General features: G+C 39.2%; 1 protein-coding gene, 1 long non-coding RNA gene and 1 pseudogene across 3 annotated transcripts in view; 2 read left to right on the forward strand and 1 right to left on the reverse strand.

Moving 5' to 3' along the window:
- LOC309661650 overlaps nt 1-15848 on the forward strand; it is a 110238-nt gene extending 94390 nt beyond the window's left edge. The window contains exon 2 of the long non-coding RNA XR_014264138.1: nt 11847-15848. This is a non-coding gene — a long non-coding RNA (uncharacterized lncRNA). The remainder of the gene's footprint in view (nt 1-11846) is intronic.
- RNF150 (ring finger protein 150) overlaps nt 1-27287 on the reverse strand; it is a 253046-nt gene that overhangs the window by 97503 nt on the left and 128256 nt on the right. The gene's annotated exons all lie outside the window — the stretch shown is intronic.
- On the forward strand, nt 1226-15848 carry LOC309661612 (ATP-dependent RNA helicase DDX50-like; annotated as a pseudogene). The gene is made up of 2 exons: nt 1226-5662; nt 5774-15848. The product of its transcript is annotated as an ATP-dependent RNA helicase DDX50-like (transcript).

The following is a 27287-nucleotide window of genomic DNA, read 5'->3' on the forward strand; positions in this document are numbered from 1 at the left end:
ATAAAAAGAGATACTGAGGGTATCCATTTATCCCAATAGAAATAGTCATTAAGAATTTAGGGGGCTTCCCTGGTGGCGCAGTGGTTGAGAGTCTGCCTGCCAATGCAGGGGACATGGGTTCGAGCCCTGGTCTGGGGGGATCCCACATGCCGCGGAGCAACTAGGCCCGTGAGCCACAATTACTGAGCCTGCGCGTCTGGAGCCTGTGCTCCGCAACAGGAGAGGCCACGATAGTGAGAGGCCCGCGCACCGCGATGAAGAGTGGCCCCCACTTGCCACAACAAGAGAAAGCCCTCGCACAGAAACGAAGACCCAACACAGCCATAAATAAATAAATAAATAAATAAGTAAATAAACCCAAAGTTAAAAAAAAAAATTACTTAAAAAAAGAATTTAGGTATTTAGGGTGTCCAAAAATGGTACAAAGTGGACTTGATGAATTATCTGAGCAGTCTGATCAATGCACAAAATCTAGGACCAAAAGCTGCTATAGGATCTAATCTGTTCAAATAAGACATGTGCACCAATGTGAGTTTTCAGACAATTCCCAGATCTTTGCTTCATTTTGAAGATGCAGCTTGCGTCCCAGAGAAGCCAGCAGATTCTCCCCAGGTAGGTTGTAGTGTAATTGCTTCTGAGGGTGTATGTGAGGAGGGAGCGAGGGGAGAAGTGGGGGTGATGGGGGAGACAGCGCTGAAAGCCCAGCTGGGAGATCTCCTCAGAGTTAAGTGCTGCCTTAAGCATCTAATCTATGGCACACAGGAGGCTCTGAGGCTCGGGGAAGAGAAGTTAACAAAAAGCATGTTTTGGTAGTGTATATCAAAATATGCTTTTTGTTAACTTCTCTTACCCGAGCCTCTTGTGTGTCATAGATTATATACACTACCAAATGTAAAATAGCTAGCTAGTGGAAAGCAGCCGCATAGCACAGGGAGATCAGCTCGGTGCTTTGTGACCACCTAGAGGGATGGGATAGGGAGGGTGGGAGGGAGATGCAAGAGGGAGGAGATATGGGGATATATGTATATGTATAACTGATTCACTTTGTTATAAAGCAGAAACTAACACACCATTGTAAAGCAATTATACTCTAATAAAGATATTAAAAAAAAAACCCAAACAACAAAAAAAACTCATGCTATCCAAACATACTTGGAAAAATGTCCACTTCATATGTTAAATGAAAAGATTAAACATATAACAGCCATTCATAAAAAAAAAAAAGCATATTTTGTACGGGTAAAATCTACAAAGAGGTCCTGCCATTTGGGCAATTCTGTGTATACTCTGACTCCTAGTCACTGTAATATAGAGTGTCTCTTTTTGCAAAGTGATGTCAGCCTACCATCTATTTTCCTCCCAAAGCCACTTTCTACTTCTGTGTGATCGCTGCTGTGTAATTATCGTGCATCCTGGAAAAACCCTTCAGCCCTGCGAGAGAACGTGTGGCCAGGACACACAGGACCCTGCTGCCAGTTAAACAGCAGGAGCAGCCTGTAGTTTTAGTGCTTCCTTTTCCCGGGAGAGGGCTCAATTGCCATCATCTAATTTGGTACATGCAGAGAAGTAAGGAATCCAAACAAAAGTTCAAAAAGCCAAAGAATGTTGAATAACCAGGAAATCCTTTACTTATGAATTCAAAACCAGGTTGTTTAAACACTGTGTTAATAGAATGTTTAGAAAACCAGCAAAAGGCTAGATATTTTACAGAGCTGGCAGCCCCTTTCCTTCCTGTGCATCTTGGAGGGTGATAAAATCCCTCCTAAGTTCATGTGAGCAAAAATCCTTTTTCAATTCTCTGCATCCTCTCTCCCCTAATCCTTACTTTAGTTCCATGGATGGCCCTTTAGAATTTAGTCAATACTAAGAGAAACCTGCAGTTTCCATTTGTAGATATTTTTTATTTATACACTTAATATCTACTTTTTTTAAAAAAGAGTCTGCTCTTTTAATAGATTATTATCTATTCTCAAGTGAGATAATGTATGTGAAATGATTTACAAAGCCTGCAAAGTACCATAGAAATGTAAAGTATTATCACTTTCTGCATTAATTTAAAAATTATTTTTAACAAACACAGATGCAAAAATAAAGCACTCACAAATGGATTCCAACCATATAGTAAAAACTCTTCATGACCCGGGGGATTTATCCTAGGAAGGTGAGGGTGATTTAACATTAGAAAATGTGTTAATGATTAGGGGAAGCTCAGTAAAGGATGTACAAGAAGGTTTTGTTTTACAACTTTTCTGTAAGTCTAAAAATATTTCCAAAAAAGTTTAAAACTTATTTATAGGTTTTTTATACTTATTGTTTGGTAATGGATAAGAGTCTAATTAGAGGTTATTTGGTCTACCTCTCTGGATGCATCTTAACTGAGACAACCAAGTGAGGAGGTGTATTTAGGAGGAGAGTGCCTTGTGTTTGGGTTATCTTGACTCTGGAGAGCCACATGGCAAACCAACCACAGAGGAAGAGAGGCGGGCAGAGAAAGCTTCCCCAAAGAGGAGATGAGTTGTGTGTTAAATGGGATAGGAAGGGTGGGAGGGAGGGAGATGCAAGAGGGAAGAGATATGGGGACATATGTATATGTATAACTGATTCACTTTGTTATAAAGCAGAAACTAACACACCATTGTAAAGCAGTTATACTCCAATAAAGATGTTAAAAAAAAAAAAAAAAAAAAAGAGTCCAGGGCTTAGAATGCAGAGAGATGGCTGCCTTGGGCTATTCCTGGTGGAGAATCATAAATTCAAATCCTACAGGTGCCAGGCCAGGAATCTAAATATAAGCCCGGTGAAAAGACAACAGGAAATGAGATGATTTGAGAAGAAAATAACACACATCCATCTAAAGGTTTGTTTGTTTGTTTTTTTTTAACTGGAAAGCACCTGGAGTTAGTCTTTGGGCCACTAGTTTTCAATCCATGATAGGTTCAAGAGTTTAAGAGGGAAGAGTAAAAGGATTTTGAGGTGTCTGTCTAGTCCAGCATCAGATGGAAAAGTAGACCAGACTTTATGACAGAAGCCCTATGGAGTAAAGAGCTAATGTTCAATGAACTTTGGAAATAAGACCATAGGCCTAGAATATTTTCAAATACAGTTTTTCTGTGTAAATGAAAGTTTGCACGCAGGGAGAAACAAGGGTAGCAACTCTCAGACTGCCGATGAACGTCTCACCCCAAACCTTAACACATCACTGTGTGTGCTATATTTTATGCATAAGCACATCCCACAATTCTCTCCATTCCACAGCTTTCCAGGAATTATTCCTGGACCAACAGGGGAGGGAGCCTCAAAAGTAAATAAATTTCAAAATGGTAAAATATTCATTTGAGAAATGGTTTGAGTACCTAGTGTGAAAACAGAAAGAGTAACAGTAAAGAGGTCAAATACATTTTTGACAGGAGAATCAGGTATGTACATTGAAAATAAGGGCATTACTGTAAACAAGGAACATTATACATCTGAAAAAAGATTTAGATAAACATTTAGAACACTGTGTCTTTCCTTCATCACATCAGTAAAACAAATAAAATCTGATATTGAGTATCTACTAAAGATTCCAGGTTTGTTCCAGAGAATAAAACATTAAAATTCCTTTTTGGGGGGAATTTAAAAAAATGTGTTAATGCGTTTCAGTACATTAACAAAGGAATACAACATATGATTATCTGGTGTAGCTAGCTGTCCTCCAACATCTGCTCTCTTGCACTTCTATGATGTTAGTGTCTCAGATGGGCACGGGCTGTTGAGTGAAAAGCATTAATCATCAATAGCCTCCCTTGCAGCTAGATATGGCTATGTGATGAATATCTGGCCATTGAGATGTTGAGTGGAAATGACGTTTGCTACTCCAAGGTCTTATCCATAAAAGGGCTGAGTATGTGCACCCCAGATCCTCTCTCCTTTTCTCTGACTTCATATGGAGAGATGTACAGCAGTCAGCTTCTTAGAGACCTAAGCCATATGTTGGGAATGGTACCCATTCTGATTCTTATTAAGAGAAATATATGGAAACTTACTTAATATGATATAAAGTATCTCCAGAAATAGTACACTAAATGGAAGAAACATTAGAAGTTTTCAATTCAAATCATGAAAAAGACAAGGATGAGCCAATATTTAAAGTAGAAGTAATATTTGGTGCAAAGAAACATAGGAATTAAAGTGGTAAATCTTGGAAAGGAAGAGTACAAACTGTCATTATTTGACGGATCACATGACCATCTAGAAAAGCCAAGATAACTCAGCTATTAAAATTAGGAGAATGCTCAGTAAAATATAAGATTCAAGATCAACACACAAAAATTAGGAGGTTCCTATACACCAGTAATACCTAACCAGAATATGTAATGGAAAAAGTGATCTATACATATAGCAGCAGAAGTCATAAAATATCTAAGGATAAACCTAATAAATACTAGCCTTATATGAAGAAAACTATACAATAAAGTTTCTTTGTAAGACATCAAAAATTTCTGAAGAAGCAGACTTTATTTCAGCCGAAGTGTTATTCAGTATTATGTATTTAGTTTACAAACATATGTGATTTTTAAAGTTATCCATTTGCAATCATTATTACTTTGCTATTGTTGCATTATGGTCAAAGGAACACAGTCTCTTGATATTGATCCTTAATCATCTAATATATTTTTTGGGGGTAAATGTTCCATTTGTATTCAGAAACAGTGTATTCGAAAACATTATTTGCTGTGTATACATATCTCATTGATTAAGCTTATTAATTATATTTAGATCTTCTGTATCTGTTTATTTTCGCCTGCTTGATTGTCTCAAAGGGGAGTGTCAAAATGTCTCATACAACTGTTGCTCTATATGTTTTCTCTCTGAAATTCTGTCAGTTGCTGCTGTACTTTGAGTTTGTGTAGTTAACTGCATGTGTGTTCATGACGGTTATATCCACTTACACTACTGTTGCTGTAGAGAGGTCTGATGCCATCATGATGCTTGTTGTTTGGAAGTGATCTGCTCTTCCTCTTTGTAACCTTTTGGAGTTACATTTGAGAATAGTCTTTGATATTCTTAAATGTCACTAGGTCTATTTACGAGTATGCATCCATTAGTTTGGTAGTACATGAACACTTTCAATTCAAGCTATTTCATTCTTTCTTTAATTCTAAAACATTTATCTTCATACTTTATTGAAATATTTCCGCCTATCTTTTTTCTCTCCTGTGATTCCTATTATCCTGTTGGTGGCACTTATTTTTCTGGTCACCATATTTTTTTAATACTTTCCCCCTCTCATTTAAAAAAATTTTATTTTGAAATAATTATAAACTAGTAAGTGGCAAAAATAATACACAGAGGTCCCATGCACCCATCTCCCAGCCCCCTCCAATGGTGGCATCTTACATATTATAGTGCATTATCAAAACAAGAAATTGATTGGCACAATACAATCAACTAGATTATAGGACTTAGACGTCATTAGTTTTGGCAAAACTACACCCAAAATGTCTTTGTATAAAACTCTGTGACACGTGGCTGCCCGTAGGTGGTTGTTGGCCACCGTGCCCAGAGGGAGGTGGCAGCAGCAGTGGCGAATGATGCCTGGGAAACTCCTCTGGGGGGACATTATGGAGCTGGAGGCACCTTTGGAGGAGACCGAGAGCCAGAGGAAGGAGAGGCAAAAGAGCTCTACGGATGTCGGAATTCGGATAAGGGATTATGGACCTGTATTTCCCTTATAGGGCTGTTATGAAGATGTAAACAAGATAAGCCAAAAACATATTACACAATGCTGGAGTGATAGAAGGAAGTCAAGGCACCATTATGACTCAGATGAGAAATCAGAAACAAGAGGAAATGGTGTTGCAGATGACCGGGATATTGCCAAACCCAAAACAGCTAAAATGAAAGAGAAGCTAAATGGTGACACCGAGGAAGGATGTAACAGACTTTCAGATGAATTTTCTAAATCTCATAAGTCGAGAAGAAAAGATCTGTCAAATGGAGATGTTGATGAATATGAAAAAAAATCAAAGCGAGTGTCATCCTTAGATAGCTCTACTCATAAATCAAGTGATAATAAACTAGAAGAGACCCTAACACGTGAACAGAAAGAAGGAGCCTTCTCCAATTTCCCTATTTCTGAAGAGACTATAAAGCTTCTGAAAGGTCGAGGGGTAACATATCTCTCTCCTATTCAAGTTAAGACTTTTGGTTCTGTATATGAAGGAAAAGATTTAATTGCTCAAGCGCGGACAGGAACAGGAAAGACATTCTCTTTTTGCCATCCCCTTGATTGAAAGACTCCAAAGAAATCAAGAGACAATTAAAAAAAGCCTCTCACCAAAGGTAGTTGTTTTGGCTCCTACAAGGGAACTGGCAAACCAAGTAGCCAAAGACTTCAAATATATAAGTAGGAAACTCAGTGTGGCGTGTTTTTATGGTGGAACATCATATCAAAGCCAAAATTAATCATATTCAAAATGGTATTGACATCTTGGTTGGGACCCCTGGTCATATCAAAGATCATCTGCAGAGTGGCTGATTAGATCTTTCTAAACTGCGCCACGCTGTGCTGGATGAAGTGGATCAAACGTTAGATTTAGGTTTTGCTGAACAAGTTGAAGATATTATCCACGAATCCTACAAAACTGATTCTGAAGACAATCCTCAGACTTTACTTTTTTCTGCAACTTGCCCACAGTGGGTATACAAAGTTGCAAAAAAATACATGAAATCCAGATATGAACAGGTTGACCTTGTTGGGAAAATGACTCAAAAGGCTGCAACTACTGTGGAACATCTGGCCATCCAGTGCCATTGGTCTCAGAGGCCAGCAGTTATTGGAGATGCCCTTCAAGTCTACAGCGGGTCTGAAGGGAGAGGGCTATTAGCTTCTGTGAGACCAAAAAGAATGTAACGGAAATGGCCATGAATCCACACATCAAAGAGAATGCCCAGTGTTTACATGGCAACATCACACAGTCACAAAGAGAAATTACACTGAAAGGCTTCAGAGAGGGTAGTTTTAAAGTTTTGGTGGCAACCAATGTGGCTGCCCGTGGTTTGGACATTCCTGAGGTTGACCTGGTGATTCAGAGTTCACCCTCACAGGATGTTGAGTCCTATATTCATCGCTCTGGATGCAAAGATAGAGCTGGCCGGACAGGGATTTGCATATGTTTTTATCAACCAAGAGAAAGAGGTCAATTCAGATATGTGGAACAAAAAGCAGGAATTACTTTGAAACATGTAGGTGTTCCTTCTACAATGGATTTAGTTAAATCTAAAAGCATGGATGCCATCAGGTCTCTGGCTTCCGTTTCTTACGCTGCTGTTGATTTTTTCTGTCCATCAGCTCAGAGACTGATAGAAGAGAAAGGGGCAGTGGGTGCACTGGCTGCAGCATTAGCCCACATCTCTGGCGCATCAAGTTTTGAACCACGTTCTTTAATCACCTCTGATAAGGGGTTTGTGACCGTGACTCTGGAAAGCCCAGAAGAAATACAGGATGTTAGCTGTGCTTGGAAAGAACTTAACAGAAAGCTGAGTAGTAGTGCTGTGTCCCAAACTACCAGAATGTGCCTCCTAAAAGGAAATATGGGCATTTGCTTTGATGTTCCCACAACTGAGTCAGAAAGGTTACAGGCAGAGTGGCATGATTCAGACTGGATACTCTCAGTGCCAGCCAAGTTGCCTGAAATTGAAGAATATTATGATGGAAACACATCTTCTAATTCCAGACAGAGAAGTGGCTGGTCAAGTGGCCGGTCGGGCCGGTCTGGCCGGTCAGGTGGTTGATCTGGTGGCCGGTCAGGTAGACAGAGTCCACAGGGGAGTCGGTCAGGAAGTCGACAAGATAGTAGAAGACAAAGTGGGAACAGAAATCAATCAAGAAGCGGGGGCCACAAACGGAGTTTTCACTGAGATAGTTGATCTACCAGTGTGAGCTTGCCTATTTCTGGCTAATCATGTACATTATCCACCAAAAATTAGGTCATCATAGTTGAGGTCTGTTTCTGCTATTTGCAAAGAAGTTGGTTGTATTTTTTTAAAAAGTATTTCACAAGAATGGTTGTAAACAAATCTACTTATCCAGTTATACCTTTGAATAAAAAAACCTCCTTTTATTGTCTCCTTAAAAAACAACTCTATTTTATCACACATATAGAGTCATATAACTACTACCCACAATTAAAATATTGAAATATTCCATCACCGTAAAGGAATTCCCTCTCCCTCTCTTTCCCCTTCTCTAACCCCTGATGTCCCCTTATGTATCTCCATCTCTTTAATTTTGTGTTTTCTAGAATGTTATATAAATGGCATCATACCTTTTGAGATTGGCTTTTTTTCACTCAGGATAATGTCCTTAACATCCATCTAGGTTGTAAGGTTGCATGTATCAGTAATTCATTCCCTCTCATTGTTGAGTAGTATTCTATGGTATGGAATATGGTACACCAGAGTTTAACTATTCACCCATTGATGGACATAAGGGTTATTTCCAGTTTTTGGCTATTAAAAAGCTTCTATGAACTTTAGTGTACAAGTTTTTGTATGAATACAAGTTTTCCTTTTTCTGGGATGAATGCCAAGAAGTAATACAATTGTTAGGTTGTATGATAACTGCATATTTGGTTTTAAAAAGAAATTGCCAAACTGTTTTCCAGAGTGGCTGTATGATTTTACATTCCCATCAGCAATATATGAGTGATCCAGTTTCTCAGCATACTTGTCAGCATTTGGAATGCTCACTATTTTTAATTTTAGCCATCATAATAGATATATAGTGATATTTCATTGGGTCTTTTGTCCATTCTGGCGGACATATGGAAGTTTCTCAAGCTGATCTTCCAGCTCATGAATTTGTCTTTAGCTGTATCCATTCTGTATTTTATCTCATTTATTGTGTTCTTTAATATTTAAACTATTGTATTTTTCATACTAAATGTTTCCCATTGGTTCTTCTTATTTTTTTTAACAACATTTAGCTCCTGCTGCATAGACTCTTCCCTTACTATTTGTGGTCCATCTTTTCAATCACTCTTTCTCAGCTGGTATCTACTCATTTTGTACCTTCTTTAATAATGGTGATACTCCTCAGTTGTCTCGTGAGCTCATGTGTCCCTCGTGGAATCAGCTACTCTGCCTGCTCATGTTTTCTGGGGAATAACCAAGGCAGGGGCCCTAGTTTTGTTCTTCCAGAAGATTAAGGAGACATATGAATAAGCTCAGATGGCCCCAAGCACCACAGAAGAGCCAGCGACTCCTCCCATTCAGGCAGGCCCTTCAATATCACGGATTGCTTAACTTACTGTCACCTGGCCCCGTCCCCAACCTGAGGCGCTGCTGAAGTTTAGGCCTCCTAAGTCATGAGTTATCTCCCAGATCCTTATAGCTACACTGCTCTGTCCATCATCTAGCCCAACCCAACTTCCTACCCATGTCCTGCTCCTCAAACCCTTCCTCTACGACTCTCAGAAATTTAAGTCTCGGAAGTTTAAATCAAATTCTCTAGTAGCTTCCATCTCTTCTGGGAATGATGCTTTCACTCTCTTGATCCTCCACCGTTTTGCTTTGATTGAGCTGGCTGCCCTATGAGGACACTACTTTCTCTGAACTGTGATCAAGGGGCAAGTCTTTTTTTTACATTTTTATTAAACCCACACACCTCAGGGCCAGAAGATGGTTGGGTGTCCATACTCCATCTTGCTACTTCCCGACCTTTACTCCTAACCTCATCCTATTCGCCTTCAAAAACCACTTATCTTTTGAGATTCTCTCCACCTGGATGGATAACTCTCTCTCCCCTCTCCTGGCCTCATCTGCCAACCTCCTGTTCATCTCTTTTATCACCCTCTTCAGCTCCCCTAGTTCCTAACAGTCATCCTACTTGGACTGGAATTTTATTTTTTTCATGTACAGGGTTTTTAAAATTGTGGTAAAATACACATAACATAAAATTCACCATCTTAACCATTGTAAGTATACAGTTCAGTGGCATTAAGTACATTCACATTGTCGTGCAACCATCATCCCCATCCATCTCCAGGATTCTTTTCATCTTGCAGAACTGAAGCTGTGTACCCATTATACAATATTCTCCCCTCCTCTGAGGCCCTGGCATCCATGATTCTACTTTCTGTCTCTATGAATTTGACTCCTATAGATACCTCATATAACTAGAATCATAGAGCATTTGTCTTTTTGTGACTGGCTACCTTCATTTAACATGAAGTCCTCAAGGTTCATTCATGTCGCAGCATGTGTTAGATTTTCTTTCTGTTACATTAATGAATACTATTCCATTGTATGTACTTAACTATATTTTACTGACCTATTCACCCATCAATGGACACTTGGGTTGCTTCTACATTTTGGCTACTGTGAATAATGCTGCTATGAACATGAGTGTACAAATATCTGTTCATGGACTGGAATTTTAGTATTCACAAGGAGAATCCACCCAAAACTCCGGCCTGTTGGCTGTTTTTTCCCCTCTTCTCCATTGACCCTCCTTTGCCTCCTGTCCTTCTTAGACACACATTCCCACTGTCTTACTCTGGCCCTTGTCACTCCTAGAAATTGCACCACCTCTGATCTCAAAGATGTCACTTTCTTACTACCCATCAACCCCCTCCGGGCTTCACTTCTGTCCTCACCCAGCCTAGATCACATGGTCCAAAATTATAAGAACTCCTCTAAAAATACTCGTAGCTCCCTTGCTCTTCCATTTCTCCATAGAATGTGCCCTACAAAGTTTTCTTTTCCTGTGCCTCCACTTCATCATGGGAACATGGCTAAGAGAAAAATCTCACAAGTCAGCTGTTTTCACTTTGAATTTATGATCCCTTTCCTCGAATGAACCCCTTGCCCTCTCCTTCCCCTTCCCTAGCCCCTGATGTCCACTTATCTGTTCTCCATCTCTATAATTCTGTCATTTCTAGAATGTTATATAAATGGAATCATGCAGTATGCAATCCTTTGAGATTGGCCTTTGGCTTTTTTTCACTGAGCATAATGTAGAACACCTGTTCTACTATATTCTGGACCTGCTTTCCCTTTGTCCAAGTGATGACCTCATATCTTTATATCTCTCCTCAAACCTCCTGTACACCCCTTACCACCCACATTCTCTATTAGCTATCTTACTGCAGGAGTCACTGAGAAAAAGTACCCATCAGAGGGAAATATCCTGTCTTATTATTAAATGAGGTAATTCACAGTGAAGAACTTAGCACAGAGCCTGCCATATAAAAACCACAATACAGATGTTAAGTTTTATTGGTATTATTATTGTCTTAACAACTGCCAGATGTATCCTGAAACCCATGTACTACTATACTTGTTGGGGATGGGAAAGATGTTGTCTGGGACACAGTCTTAGTCTGGACAATAAAAATAGTTTTCAGGGGATAAAAACAAATTCACAGTAGGATGACTTCAGGAGGGTAGAAATTGATCATTCAGGAACCAAACTGATAACCCGCAGTGCAAACCAACTGATATTTTTTCTCCAGAAGACCTCTAAGTTCAAAATATTAAAGGTTCATCTGAGTTGTTGGGTAAAAACTGGTCATCTGTGCTCCCTCAATGCTTTGCTGACCACTTGAAATATATCAAACTCCGGGTGTTACTAAAGTGCACTTTATTTTTTTAAATGAAGCCAAAATCATAACTTATTACTTAATATATGTCAGCCATATGGACTAGGTACTTTTTCTTTTTTGAATGAAAGATTCTTTTTATTATTATTATTTATTTTTAATAAATTTATTTATTTTATTTATTTTTGGCTGCGTTGGGTCTTCGTTGCTGTGTGCGGGCTTTCTCTAGTTGTGGCGAGCAGGGGCTACTCTTTGTTGCAGTGCGCGGGCTTCTCATTGTGGTGGCTTCTCTTGTTGTGGAGCACGGGCTCTAGGCATGCGGGCTTCAGTAGTTGTGGCACGCGGGCTCAGTAGTTGTGGCTCACGGGCTCTAGAGCGCAGGCTCAGTAGTTGTGGCACATGGGCCCAGTTGCTCCTTGGCATGTGGGATCTTCCTGGACCAGGGCTCGAACCCACGTCCCCTGCACTGGCAGGTGGATTCCTAACCACTGCACCACCAGGGAAGCCCCTGAATGAAAGATTCTTTAATTCTACAGTACTTACAATTTTTGAAAGTTTCACACACTATTCCATATAATCCTATAATAACCTTTTTTCCCCCACCCCTGTATTGCCCCCCCTTCCCTCTCCCCATGGGTAGCCACTAGTTTGTTCTCTGTATCTGTGAGTCTGCTATTTTTTGTTTCATTCTAAAGTGCACTTTAATTATGCACCAGATCCCTTAAGTGGAGATTTGTTACTATACTTAGAGGCAGACACTCAATAACAACTAACTTTCATGAGGTCAAAAATTTTCTAAAGGAGATGCTCACAATAGTTAACTTTATTTTCCTTGGAAAAGCTCTAGTAACTTAATTAACTCACTGATGTTGGTTCCTCAGCTACACCTGAGATGATCAATGACTCAGGCTTTTAAAGTTTTATATTTTTTCCTAATTTACAAGTGTGCAGAATTTTCTGTGAATTTGTGATAACTGTAGGGGGAGTGATGAATATAAAATAACGTATTTTATTTATAGCCTGACCTGTAGGCATTTTCTTGGAACATATTCAGTAAATCAGAATCATAAATAACTTACTTCTAGTTTTTGTGAGAATTCTGAATGGTTAAAAATGATAGAGTCCAGGCTGACATAAGACAAATCACAGAACACTAAATTGACTTTTACAATAATTCAGTTTTTATTGGAGCAAATAATCATGCTTAGAGAGCCTTCTGCTTACATATAAAATGTTTTAAATTCTAATTTTAGTTTGTACAAAAACCAATATACATGTAAGTCTCATTAAGGAGCAGAATAATGGAATTGCAGGATAGGAGATTACAAGAGATTAAAACTCCCCAGCATTTTCTCTTCCTAGTAATCTAATAAATGAAATTAAATAGCAGATTCATTTACAATAACTTCTAGCTTGGTGACCCTGGAAGATTTACTAAATCTTTAAGCTTCAGGTTCATTATCTCCAAAACTCTAATAGTAAGTGTACCTAATCCAAAGAGTTGAGTGAGGATTAAATGAGATAATGTATATAAAGAACCCAGAGCATAGTAAGTAGTCAATAAATATTTATAGTTATTATATCATGTATTTCATCTATCAAATAATTACTTAAAACATTCCAGACAGTGTAAAATTTGCTTTTAGACCAGAGGAGGTAGGTAGGGGTGGGAAGGAGCACACCAACCTTGGCTTCCACTGGGGCCCAGAAACAAAGGATGAGCTTCTGGACAACCTAGAGCACCTGAATACTACAGGGACAGCTCGAAACAGCTTGGGGCCACAAGGCTCATGCTGAGCAAATTCCCGTTTCTACAACATGACCTCACGTTGGTCAATGAAAGGAAACTCTGTAGCATTTAAATCAAAAATTAATCTTCAAAGGAAAAGTGAACATAACTGGGTCAGCAATTAATGGCCCATCTCATGTTGCTCTCTTAAGGTAGTGAAAAATAAAAATTGGATAACTTTTAGTTTGAAACAGTCACATAATCAACACAAACATGGATTTGTGTTTTGTTCTGCTTTGAACTACTGGGAAAAATCACATCAATTATTCCCCACTGGACTATTTCTAACATTGCATGGCCAGAACTTATAATTACAATTTAAAAACAATCATATTATCTTGGATCTAATGAACTTTTAGATATTTATTTTATGTACCATTGCGCAGAATAGAGCAATATATATGAATCATATCTTTTCATAATTTTTCTTATTTGTTTGGTAGAAATGGCCCAGAATTCTCAATTCATTGCATAAATATTAAATGCCTCATTACTTTACTTGATTCGTCTCTAGTTTCTTTTTAGTATTCTCCAAAGTTGTTTTCAGTAGTCTTTGAAAACTAGAAGTGAAAATTCCCTTTATTAAAAGTTCAGATTGGAAAATCCCTTTCTTAAGAGAAATTATTTGTTTTGGTTTCTAGAAGCTGGGAGTCCCCACATAGTTTTCCCTGTGGTAAGATGACATGGATTATGAATTCAACAAATAATATTAAGGTCAGTTAAAAGACCAACTGTTAATATATTGAGAAAACATATCAAAAATGACAGAACTTGATGATATCCCTTGGTGGATAGTAAATGGCTTCTCAGAGCCCAAACTCCAAAATGGAAAACACTGCATATCTTTTGGGACCCATAAATTCTAGCAACTGGTTGTGATAGACATTGGTGTGAAATGCTTTTAGATGAACAGGTAAGTGAATCAAGTTTATAAGGCTCCTTGGTCTTTATGCCTCTATCAGTAGATCTCAGGACAGGGAGAAGTGGGTCCACTTTATCAGGATCTCAGGTCTAGGAAGGGGAGAAGGTTGGGAAATTGAGCATGCATTTTGAAAAAGCTTCACAGATCTGAAATATACCTCTCTTGTCCTTTGTTCAATACAAAGAGTAAGTCACTCTTTGTAAGTCAAAGAGTGTCTGCAGCAGATGCTGTCCATTACCCACCCATACCCCCTAGCCCATATCATTTTAGTATACACTGTCCTGACTTTCAATTGCCAGCACCTGGATTTCTTTGAGTAAATGGCTTTCCTTGACCACTAGAATCAGGACTGTGTGTGGGTAAGGAGGAATTACCACCACTGGAGAGCAGTCTTGAACTAGTGACTGAGAAAGCTGGTGCATAAATACCTCAGCTCCCTCCTCCCTGTGCTGGTAGAACTTTGTGGCACATTTCCAAGCCATTTCCCAGAGCTCCCCAGTGGGTTTAAATTTCAGTGGCTCATGGTGGTAACTCGCTTAATAATACACACTTTATTGGCTTCTTTCCTTCCCTGCCACATTTCTCCATTCCTCAACTGGTGTTTCCTGGAATCACCTCTCAAATAAATGGCTTGTACTTGAATCCTTGCCTTAGGTCTGCTTCTGGGTAAACCCAAACTGTGCCAAAAGTACTACTCCTCTTCTTTTCTTTCTTTACAGTTCTCTGATATCCTAAATATTTGCTCTACTGGCTTGTACTTTAGTGACATATACTGCTTCATAAATATCACTCTTCAAGAGGTTTACACACAGAAAAAAGATCAAAAGCAAAAACATGAACTCTTCCCCTCTTCCCCACCTATTTTTTAACTAAAAAAAAAAAAAAATCATTTAGCAGAAGTAGCTCTTTCATACTTTCTCATGCCCACTTGTCCTCATATAGCTGTAGTCACATATAGCTACTGAAACTACCATTCAAACCACCTATCTGAAGGGAGAGTCAACCATCCTTCTCTCCCATCTCTACCCCTAAGGGAGAAGGATATTCTTTGGATATTGAGCATCCACTGAAATCACTGAACACATCAGTCATTCTATAAGGCCTGCTGTCCAACATGGTCGCCACTAGTCACATGCTGCCCTTGAGTACTTGAAATGTAGCTAGTATGGCTGAGGTATTGAATTTTTAATGTTAGTTAATTTAAATTTTAATTTAAAACCATTACTCAGCTCAATTACTGGAAAACTTCTAAGTATGTCTGAGACAACTTGTGTAGGAGAACCTACTTTTTTCAAGTGTCAGTTTTATAAAATCTAAATACAGATCAAGTATGTCTGATGAAAATGTAGCATCCAAATTGAGATGCGCTGAAGTATAGAGTACACACTGGAATTTGAAGACTAGCATGAAAAATATCATTAGAAATTATTAATATTTGACAATAATGAGATACTTTAACACTGATAAGATATTGAAATGATAACATTTGTGATAATTGGATTACATTAAATATATTAACTTTAATTTCTCCTGTTTCTCTTTCCTTTTTTTTTTTAAATGTGGCTAGTAGGTATTTAAATTTCATATGTGGCTCACATTATTTTTCTATTGGATAGCGCTGCTCAGTCACGTTACCCACAACTTATATTTGCTAGCCTAGTGGGTAAAATCATGGCTATATAAAAAGATTAAGATGAAGAAATAACACTCTCTTTTCTTAAGGGGTTGACATTTCAAAAGGAATGTCACAAGTTCGGTAGTAATATTGAAGCCAAACTTAAGAGCAAAATAAAAAGTAAAGGCATATAAAACTTTCTCATGGAAAGTAGCTGTTTTCTTACATGAATAGATTACTGATATTAAAGTTAATTACAGAAAGTGATTTAAGAAACAATGTTATCCTTTTTAAAAGCCTACAAAGCTTGCTCTGCCTGAACATTGAAGTAAATGCTCTGCCGATGTCAGCTTTCTAGACTTGAATGGGATAAAATAATCAGGCAATAAGGTCCTAGAAGAGGCCTCATCATCCACCCTGACAGCATCTTCTCCTTCATTTTACAGATGAGGGAAAAATGGACTAACCAGGTTAGGTGACTTTTTAAAGGTTAGAAATGATTTTGTAAATAAGTTCATTTGTACCCTTTTTTAGATTCCACATATGAGCGATATCATCTGTCTTTCTGACTTACTTCGCTCAGTATGACAATCTCTAGGTCCATCCATGTTGCTGCAAATGGCGTTATTTTGTTCTTTTTTATGGCTGAGTAATATTCCATTGTATATATATCCCACATCTTTATCCATTCTTCTGTTGCTGGACATTTAGGTTGCTTCCACGCCCTGGTTATTGTAAATAGTGCTGCAATGAACATTGGGGTGCATGTATCTTTTCGAATTATGGTTTTCTCTGAATATATGCCTAGGAGTGGGATTGCTGGGTCATATGGTAGTTCTATTTTTAGTTTTTTAAGGAACCTCCATGCTGTTTTCCATAGTGGCTGTACCAATTTACATTCCCACCAACAGTGCAAGAGGGTTCCCTTTTCTCCACACCCTCTCAGCATTTATTGTTTGTAGATTTTTTGATGATGGCCATTCTGACTGGTGTGAGGTGATGCCTCATTGTGGTTACCAGAGGATAAGGGGGGAAGGGATAAATTGGGAGATTGGGATTGACATATACACACTGCTACATATAAAATAGATAACTAATAAGAACCTACTGCATAGTACAGGGAATTCTACTCAATACTCTGTAATGACCTATATGGGAAAAGAATCTAAAAAAAGAGTGGATATATGTATATGTATAACTGATTCACTTTGCTGTACACCTGAAACTAACACAACGCTGTAAATCAACTATACTCCAATAAAAATTCAAAAAAAGAAATGATTTTGTTCTTTCTCAAAGGAGACAAAAAACATTCATTCTCAAATATATTTTATGTTCTATCAGTAAAACGCTTTCCGTCATTGCAAAGCTCATACATATAAACTGGTGGTTCTCAGATGGACCAACTCTTCTTGATACTTCCCCTCATATTTCCTTCCATATTTCCAAATATGTTTATACTAATATTTCCTGGATTATCAATTTTGGACATTTTCTACTGACACCCTGTCATCGTAGATGACTTAACTCACACTCACTCTACCATCCCTACATCCCCACCTAAGCCCTCATTGGATGAATCAATAATATTCAATGCAAATACTGTTCATTGTAGAGCCAGGTAGTATATTACAATTATACACCTTTTCTTCATTTTTCCTGAAGTTAATGATTGCATCATTCTTCCATTTGCCTGGTTTTCCATATTTCCATTGTTGCCTCCACCCCCAATGCTACTCTCTCTGCACGTGCTTACAAATAACATTTTCTATAATCCTCAAACACATTAGTTCCACTTGTCTTTTATATGGGAACAATTCCCTCGTGGAACCCTCTGTCCTCCTGCTCCAATATGACCTGAATTCTTTGAAGCTCAATATACAGCAATTATCAGGGGCTTATCTTACACGGCAATCTAATTATGGGAAAATTTTACTTGACTTTTCACTTTTAAAGTCAACCGTAAGACTGTCTCTGATTTGTATTTTGCAGACATATATTAAATAACAGCAAAACAGTACTACCGCCATCACAAACAACCCAGCGCCCCACACACTGAAAACGCTGATTGGCAGTTCTCATGAATACGTACAATGGAAAAGAGAGCCCTTATCCTAAGCATTTTGGTTGCCCCTCCAGCAAAGGCTCTCACAAGCCATAGAGGTTTAGCCCCATTGCTGCCCAGACCCTGGCTGCTTCCAAAGTGGCCCTAAGGTCTGGAGTGCACAGGTGCTGGTGTCAGCGAGGTTTCCAGGGTTATTGACTATGTATCACATCACTTTTGGAAAATAGCATCAAGAGGCTTTTAAGCTAAGGTAATGTGGATCCAGTTGGAATTTCAAGACAGGCTTTATTATCATGGTGGTGGTGGTGGCATCTGGTTCCTGATTAACTAATCTCATCCACAGAAAGTCCACGGAGGAGATTCCTGATGTGGGCAGAGCTATGGAGAGCTCTTCTGGAACCACAGAGCTCTACTTCAGGGAGCCACCCAGAGACCACCGGCCAAGTCCAAACTCCATATTTTGCAAAAGAGAAAACTGAGGCCTAGGAAGCTTACCCAAGACAAAAAGGAAGCCGGTGGCAGCTTCTAAGTAGGCTTTAAAAACATTCAGAAAGATGAAAGTAACTGATTGGTAACAGATAAATTATGATCTTACAGATGGATGTTGTCATTTTGTATAAGCTAAGCTTCCTGGAAGAAGCAAAATCATTTAAATATTCATATCAATAATTCTAACTCTTGGGCATTTACCCTGTAATATTAACAACTAACTGTGTAAACTGAAGCATCGAATCACAATCTTTCTATCTTCTTGTTGTTTTTTTTCCTAAACCACATGAAACACAAATCTTGAGGACTTATTAATTATTTATCATCTGGCTTTGGAGGCAATAGTTGAAGCAAGTTACAGGTGAATGCTGACAGGCTGATTCTGGAAAGACCCAGCCAGTCACAGGTTACCAACCAGAGAAATTAAGAGCCTTTCACTTCTTGTTCAGAGAGAGCTTTGCCAAAATCCTTAGACACGGGAGCAAATTCACTGACTTACTTGTACAAAGAGACAGTGGCCAGTAACCAAAAAAGAAAAAAAAAAAAAAATCAAGAACAAATGAACAAAATGAAGAAGAATTGTTTTTCCTTTCTTTTGGATCTGTTTTTTATTTGAATTTTCCAAATTATAGCTAGGTTCTTCTAGACAACTCTGCTAATGCATGGCAATTTTGGCATTTATATTCACTGGCGGACACATGCCCACAGACTGCACCGTAAACATCAAGGAACCAAAGGCTTCTTCAGACACGCATCACAGGCTCTCCATATGATGCCTCCACAGACAATGCAAAGTGTTCATTATCTGGAGCTAATCGTTTCCCTTTGCTTATTCTAGAAATTGCTACTTGCTTTCTCTTTTGTAGACAACTCTGAAGTGAAACAAAATGATAGCTTTCTTCACTAACAACTTTCCTTTGGAAAATCATTTGCAAATATTAGTTTCTGAAGCCTCAGAGCCACTCTAACATTACAACCGTAAAACTTCGTTTCTTCACTAGAAAACACCACTCTGAAAGTCAAGACTTCAGCCTTAAATAAGATTCTAACTAAGGCAAAAGATAGTTACATATTTGAGTTGCTGGCAGCCGATAAAGCATCTTTCAAAATCTGAACCAAATAAATATATTCTAAGTGAAATTTAAGAACGATAAGTCATAAGGGAATAATATTAACTAAAGGATACATTTAGAGAGCAAAGAAAAGCGTGTTTGATTTTTTCCCCCAGTGTAATGACAGAATAATTACACCAAATGTGGAAAGACTGGAATCATGTTAATCATCTTCAGAGAGTCCAGATCTTAATGGAGTCAATTCGAGAACTAAAATTCTTAAAATAATGCCAAATGTCTTCTGTGGAGACAGAGAAGGGAGAAGGGGCAAAATATGTGTATGGGATTAAGAGACACAAACTACTATGTACAAAATAAATAAGCAATAAAGATATATTGTACAGCACAGGGAAACATAGCCATTATTTCGTAATAACTTTAAATGGAGCATAATCTATAGAAACATGGAATCACTGTGCTGTACACCTAAAACTAATACAATATTGTAAAATCAACTATGGTTCAATAAAAAATTTAAAAAGACATGACAAAGATGCTCATTGGAGAAAAATTTATAAAGGTTAAAAACTGGAAGCAACTGAAATGCTTAACAACAAAAGGATGGATAAATCGTTTGTGGAATATCCACATCATGAAATACAAACAGTAACAAAAATATATGAACTACAGACTTTTTTCAACAAAAGATGAATTTCACAAACAACATATCGGAGGTGATATTGCTTTTTTTGGGGCTGGTGTTGTTACTTTTTCCAGTTTTATTGGAGTATAATTAACAAATAAAAACTGTATATATTTAAAAAAACAAAAAATCAAAATCAAAATGTCCTCTGAAAATATATACAATATAGTAAACCTGGCTTCTTCCCAGGAGGAAGGGATTTTATTGATAATATGAAAAATTCTTCAAGTTCTTAGATTCCTTGCCACAAACGAATGTGCATGAAATAAATAAGCAATAAGGGGATCGTACAGCACAGAGAAATATAGCCATTGACTTGTAATAACTTTAAATGAAGTATAATCTATAAAAACACTGAATCACTATATTGTACACCTGAAATGAATATAATATTGTAACTCAACTATACTTTGATTAAAAATAAATAAATTAATAAAATTAAATTGATCCATTCTACTTAAAAAAAAAAAAAGAATGTGTGGTAATGATTCCAACTTGAGTTCTCTTTATTTAAAATTTTAGTATACTTGGGTGCATTTTAATGTACCTTTTTCTCAGCCTCAGAATTTCCATCTGCATGCACAGGAATTGTCAGACAAACTTGCTAGGTATCAGGAGATAAAGAGTTAACAAGGGATTGGGAAGAGAAGGAAGATAAAGCAGAAGGTTGAGCAGTAGAGCTGTATCTCTGGGGCAGGCTTGAGAGAGGAAAAGGAGGCTGCAGCATGGTCAGGTAGCCTGGGTCTTGCACCTGCACTGTAGCAGGAGAGGGGTTCACAGTCTGTTCCAGAGCAGCCCAGGGAAGACCATGGTATGCTCCACCTTTCACTGGGTGAAGGAAGCTTTCCTGGGCACGACAAGGCTCTCTGACCCTGGTCCTCCCTGGTGGGGTGGGGGCACTCAGAAACACCTATTTCAAAGGGTGAGCTGGGCATATTAACTAGCAATCCTCCCCCACCACTTCCCCAGGGGCAACTCTGGAAGTTGGTGTCAGTGCTACATGGAGAGGGCTCTGCTTCTTGTTGGGGAAAAGAGCCGGGATTCCATGCGCTGTGTCCTCCCACACAGGAGTGGAGGGATGACCTTTGGAACAGAGCAGCAGGTGACCAGGAACAGTGGGATCCACTGTCCTCCCCAGGCTCCATGAGAGGCAGAGAGGATGGGGAGGTGACGCCCTCGGGAGTGACGCATCTTCCCTACAGGTGTCAAAATCCGTCTTGGTGGGTGTATTCGTTTCCTATTGCTGCTGTGACACATTACCACAAACTTGGTGGCTTAAAACAATACTAATTCATTAACTTACAGTTTTAGACATCAGAAGTCTGAAATGGGTGTCACTGGGCTAACGTCAAGGTGTCCGCAGGGCTGGGCTCCTTCTGGAGGCTCTAGGGGAGAACCCGTTTCCTTGGCTTTTCCAGCTCCTAGAGGCTGCCTGAATTCCTTGGCTTGTGGTCACATCACCCCAACCTTTGTTTTCTTTATCACATCTCTTCCTCTTTCTCTGATCCTCATGCCTCCCTTTTATAAGATGTTTATAATTACATTGGATAAGCCAGGATAATTTCCCTATCTCGAGATCCTTAATTACATCTGCGTAGTTCCTTGTGCCACATAAGACAACACATTCACAGGTTCTGGAGACTAGGATGTGGACCTATTTGGGGGGAGGGGGCACCATGTTGCCTACCATAGTGAAGGTGGCAATAGGACATAGTTTTGGAGTAGGCCTCCCAGGGCCATGCAACGGGAGCCAGAACTTCCTTGATCATAGTGAATGCCCCTGATTTTCCTAGGTGTTTATGTGGTCTGGAGAAATAAGATCGTTTATGATTTCTCTAAGGTCTTTATTCCTGCTTGAATAGACTGACTTCAACCAGGCACTGATTTCAATAAATGTTAAAGCCATTATTTCTGAGTTGAGAAGGATAATTATTCCCTGTCTCCTTTCTCTCCTCTCTCTCCCTAATAGCTCCTATCACCCCCCTCCCCCAAACCCAAATCCCAGCGCACTGGCAGGCATGCAGCCATAAGCAAGAACCTGGGGAGAGAACTGTAAGGAAGGCAGTGACAATCACTCATCATAAAACACTGGCCGGGAGGAATGACAGGCCTGGCACGAAAAAATGAAAAAATGTTGCCTGCGTGAGTGTTGTTGGCATAACAGTGGTAATTTGCCTCCTAGGGTCTAAATATAGCTGCTGCCAGAATCTGAGAATGTAAGAGCTTTCTAAATAATTACCCACTCCACCTCAGCTCCCTCCAGACCTCCGCAAGCCACATGGAGACACGCATGCCTCTAGTTCCTCCAAGAGAATGGCTCGTGGAAAGCATCAAAACAAGAGCCAGCAGATTAACCATGTTTGGAGTGGAAATCCAAGGTCATGCCTGCTTCCAAGCAGCCCAGCCAAATCCGGAAAGATTTTAAAGAGGGCAAAGTGTTGAAAGCTGCAGCCAGATTAAGATCCCGCCCCCCCTCCCCCCACCACCCGGCCAACCCCCCGCAAGAGGAGTTACCGAGTTGTCTCGAAGACAAAGGCCCGGAGGATCTGTCGGGAGAGGCTACTCTAGAATCCAGCTGATCTGCGCGCGTATGAGACCAAGGGCGCAAGCGGGAGGCAAGAAGAAGACTCATCCGCAGGTTTACTTATCATGAATACCGGTATTGGTTGTGGATCTCATGCTCACACACTTAACCCACTGCCTCTGTAACCAGCCCTCGCAAACCCAAGCCAGAGGCTAATATTGAACAGTGAGTGACGTCATTGTGGTGCTGGCCGCACTACAAAAACCACATTTAAAAGGCATCAAGACCAAAGCAAGGCCTGCCAGCGAGGAAATCCAGGCTCTGCAAAAATGAAAAAAGGTATTCCCTGAAGACTGGCAGCCCTGAAGGGCAAAACGATCCACTTGCTAGGTTCCCTGCAGTAGAGCGCAGGGTGTGTTTCCACTCAAGGCTGTCACCCACCTGGTTATCACCTGGATCGCCTGGGTGCAAGGTTATGTTCAATCAATCTACAGCGCTTTACTGCGTGCTCAGCACTACTAAATGTAAAAGAAAGCGTGAGCCAGTGGAAAGGAAACGTGATTTGGAGTAGTTAACACTGGTTTAAAGTTCTGCCTTTACCATTTCATAGCTGTGTGACTTGGGCACTTAATCTTACTGTGTCTCAAATTCTTCACCTCCATGATGAAATAATAATAACAATAATAATTATTATATATTATACATTATTAATAATTTATGTAAATATGAGAATGTTTTGTCCTTATTATTGCTATGGCTACTTCAAAACATTGAGGAAACAATAAAATATGAATGCAAAAGTTCTTTTTTATCCTATTAAGTGTTATAAAGATTATATACTGCTATTATAGAAGCAAAGTAAATGTTGGTTTTTCATTATGGAATCTAGTTAGGGAAATAATATACACACAAGAAATAGTTAAAGAGAAAAACTGTATTTAGCAAAGTCTTAGAGAGTCATGTCTATAGGGAATTAGATTTCCTGATTCCATGTACAGAAGGTTCATCGTGTGGAACGAATCAAGAATAAAAGTGAGAAAACCGTCATCAAGGAGAACTTCATGGAAGAGAAGAGTTTGAGCTGGGGATCACGAGGCAGAAAGGACCTGGGAGAACATTCCAGAATATGAGATTTGTGAGCCAATACAGATAGTGCAAAGCAAATCTGTGTAGTTTCTCTGCTCCCATGAAACTCTGTCACATTTCAGACCCACTTAAAACCCTCTTCTACAAACCATGATGGGGAGCAATATGGTCATCTCCAGCAAATCATAAACTGTACATACCTTTTGACACAGCAGTTCCACTTTTAGAAACTTATCCTACAGATGTACTTGTATTTACATATGTGAATATTTATAAAGATATTCACTGCAGCCCAGTTTATATATTTGAGAGAGATAATTTAAAATCTAGAAATATAATCTAAGAGGTCATCAATAGGAGGAGATTGGTTAGAAAACTGTGGTATATCCACAATGAAGTATTTCACAGATTTTATAAAATGCAAAGTATATAAATGTATTAGCTCCACATGCACTGCTGTTGAATAATTGTCATAATTTATTGTTAAGTGAAAAAAGGAAAGTCTAGAACTGTGAGTACAATATGCTACCGTTTGTGTAAAAAGAAAAACCACATACAGATTGCTTGTCAATGCACAGACCACCTGTATAAAAGTAAAGAATTCACTATTAACAGATTAGGGCAGAGGAGCGAGAGAGACATACTTTTCACCATATACCCTTTGAATTCCATACCATCCTATGTATCACCTGTTCAAATATTACTGTCAAAGTATGGTTCAGTGGCCCAGTGCTGTCAGAGACTCCAGATAAATTTGTACTCTGACTTTAATTTAGGAAGCCCAGATAATCAATGCTCCCTAAAGAGCCTCTATTTGAAATCCAGGTAGATAATAGGGCAAAATAAATTTATCCAACATAGAGCCCAATCCAGTTCCCTGCGGACTTTATTTAAAAGGCCCAATTCAGATGTTAAGGCCCTCACCCCCAAAGTGACTATATTTGGAAACAGAGCGTTTAAGGAGGTAATTCAGGTTACCCAAGGTCATAAGGGTGGGGCCTTGATCCTATAGGACTGCTGTCCTTACAGGAAGAGACGCCAGAGCTTTCTCTCTCTCTCCACCTTGTGAGGCATTGCAAAAAGTCAGCCATCCACCAGCCAGGGAGAGAGTTCTCACCAGAAACCAGCCCTCCTGGCATCTTGATCTTGGACTCCCAGCCTCCAGAACTGTAAAAAAATAAAATTCAGTTGTTTAAGCCACTTAGCCTGTAGTATTTTGATATGCTGGCCTCAGCTGACTAAGACAGGGACCATCGTGGACTCTCGGGGTGGGGGATGGAGCTCAGGCCTTTAAGCCAGCGCTCACATCCTCCAGCCAGGGGCGAGCTGAGCTCGCGTGCTCTCTGCAATGCCTGGCCTGCAGAGGAGCACCTTTGATACACGATAGTGCGGTGCCAGGTAACACTGACAGAATGCGTGCAGCAGCCCAGGGTCCCGGTTTCTGGACGCCACCTCTTCCTCCCCCTGCACTGTGACCTTGAACTATCCGCTTCTGCAGGATTCGTCTCAAGAATCTCTAAGTTCCTTGCAACCCGTGGGTTCCAAGCTCTGTGACACCCAGCAAAAACATGCCGCTGCCAAGTTCGCTTCCAAAAATAGTGCAGTTTCATATTTGTGAAAGACAAATAGCAGCCTGTAACCTAGGAGTTCCCAATCAGTGAGGGCAGATCTACTCTAGATGGCAAAGCCTCTCAAAGCTGACTGTAGCTGCTGAGGCTGCAGACCCAGAATCTACCCCCCACCCCGCCCTGAGTTTTGCGGGCATTCTCAAGGTAGGGAAGGCAGAACATGTTCTACTCTGAGAATTCACTACTCTGGAAATCCACCTTTCAGAAACCCTGACACTCCAAAAAAGGGCAGCGAAGAGGTCATTCCACCTCACAAACAGACAAGACTCTGACAATTCCTGTTGTTATCAAAGTGTGAGAGGTGGTATTGACTGAAACTCACATGGCCCGGGTATCATTCATACCAAATAAGGAATAGACTCTGTTGATGGGCTGATCCCACACTTGAAAGAGAAAGACCCAAAAATACTCTCGTGGTTGAAACATACACCATAGTGAAACAGTAATATTGGAAAGTCTAACTGAAGTGCTGATAGCTTGTTTTTCTCAGTTTAAGGTTTTAATTTCTTATTATCAAGGGTATACATGATGTAGCAACACCTAGGAATGGATATCCTTATGGTCTGGATGTGGAATAACTGCTTTAATGACAGTGAGGTTAGGGGAATGGCGATGTTGTTTGTTACAAACACTCAGGCATGTGGTTTCAAGAGAAAATATAACTCAGGATTGCAGGCAACAATTTCAGATTACTGAACTCATCCTGAAATCTGGAAAGAAATCATTTCCATTATATTCATTCCTAGCAAAGCTGAAGAAAGAGCTTTATCAGATCAGGAGTTGAAATGGACCTGAAAACTGGTTTTGGAAGGCAAGTAAGCCTCTTCAAGGAAACCAGTATAGAGAAATTCTGTCTCCAAATCTCTCCTAGTAGATAGTCCTGAATTTATTCACTTAAGTAGTTAAGTGAATAAATTCACTTAAGTAGTCCAAATTTTATTCACTTAAGTAGTTCAAAAACTAGAAGGATAAGCTATTTAAGCACAAATTTCATAAATACATTCTTGATTCCTTGGGTCAGTATATATAAGGAAGAATCTTGGTTATAGTTTTTAATCCTGGAAAATCTTTAGAACTCTGGATGCAAGAGAGGTTTACCCCTTGAATCGTTATTACAAACTGTAAGTACGCAAGATGTATTGGTTTATCAACAAATATATCCAATTTTGAGCAACATCAAATTGCCAGGCAGGTATTAGACTAATAACTTGCAGAATATTAAAAGTAAATGCAATTAAATTTTCATGAACAAATCAAAGGATGTTCAAAGTATATCAACTTCAGGATAAATACAACTGCCAACGCTGATTTAAAATTTTTGACTTTGCTCTTGGCACACGTGTAGGTCAAGACAAACGTAATGGGATTTTTTAAAAATTTGCTGCCTCACAACCCAAATGAGATGTTGCCTAAAATGTTATATTTCAACATGGATTTTGTTTGGGAGGCTTCACAAATGTTAAACCCTCGAGATAGTCATCCTTATTCAAAACTTATTTCAACTTGCTACAATTACAAATGGCACTGAATATAAATAAGTATAACAAGATGGAAGGTTCTCAGTTGAGTTTTTCAAGTCTTATGGCATAATAACTACCAGAATGACTCATTCAGTACTAATTTATCCATGGCCTTTTGAAAACTGCCACACAGGAAAGGAATTAAATAAATTAGTCTGACTTTACTTATAATTGAATAATTATGTTGGGAAAATGTTTGAGATGCACAGACTTAAGATATAGGCTAGAAAATTTCCATTTGATCAGGTTTATGGAACACGTTCAAGAGATCATGTTCCCACTATGCCTATGGTTGTACAAATGTAACCT

Source organism: Balaenoptera physalus (assembly GCF_965194825.1).
Source record: "Balaenoptera physalus genome assembly, chromosome: 5".
NCBI classification, from domain to species: Eukaryota; Metazoa; Chordata; class Mammalia; order Artiodactyla; family Balaenopteridae; genus Balaenoptera; species Balaenoptera physalus.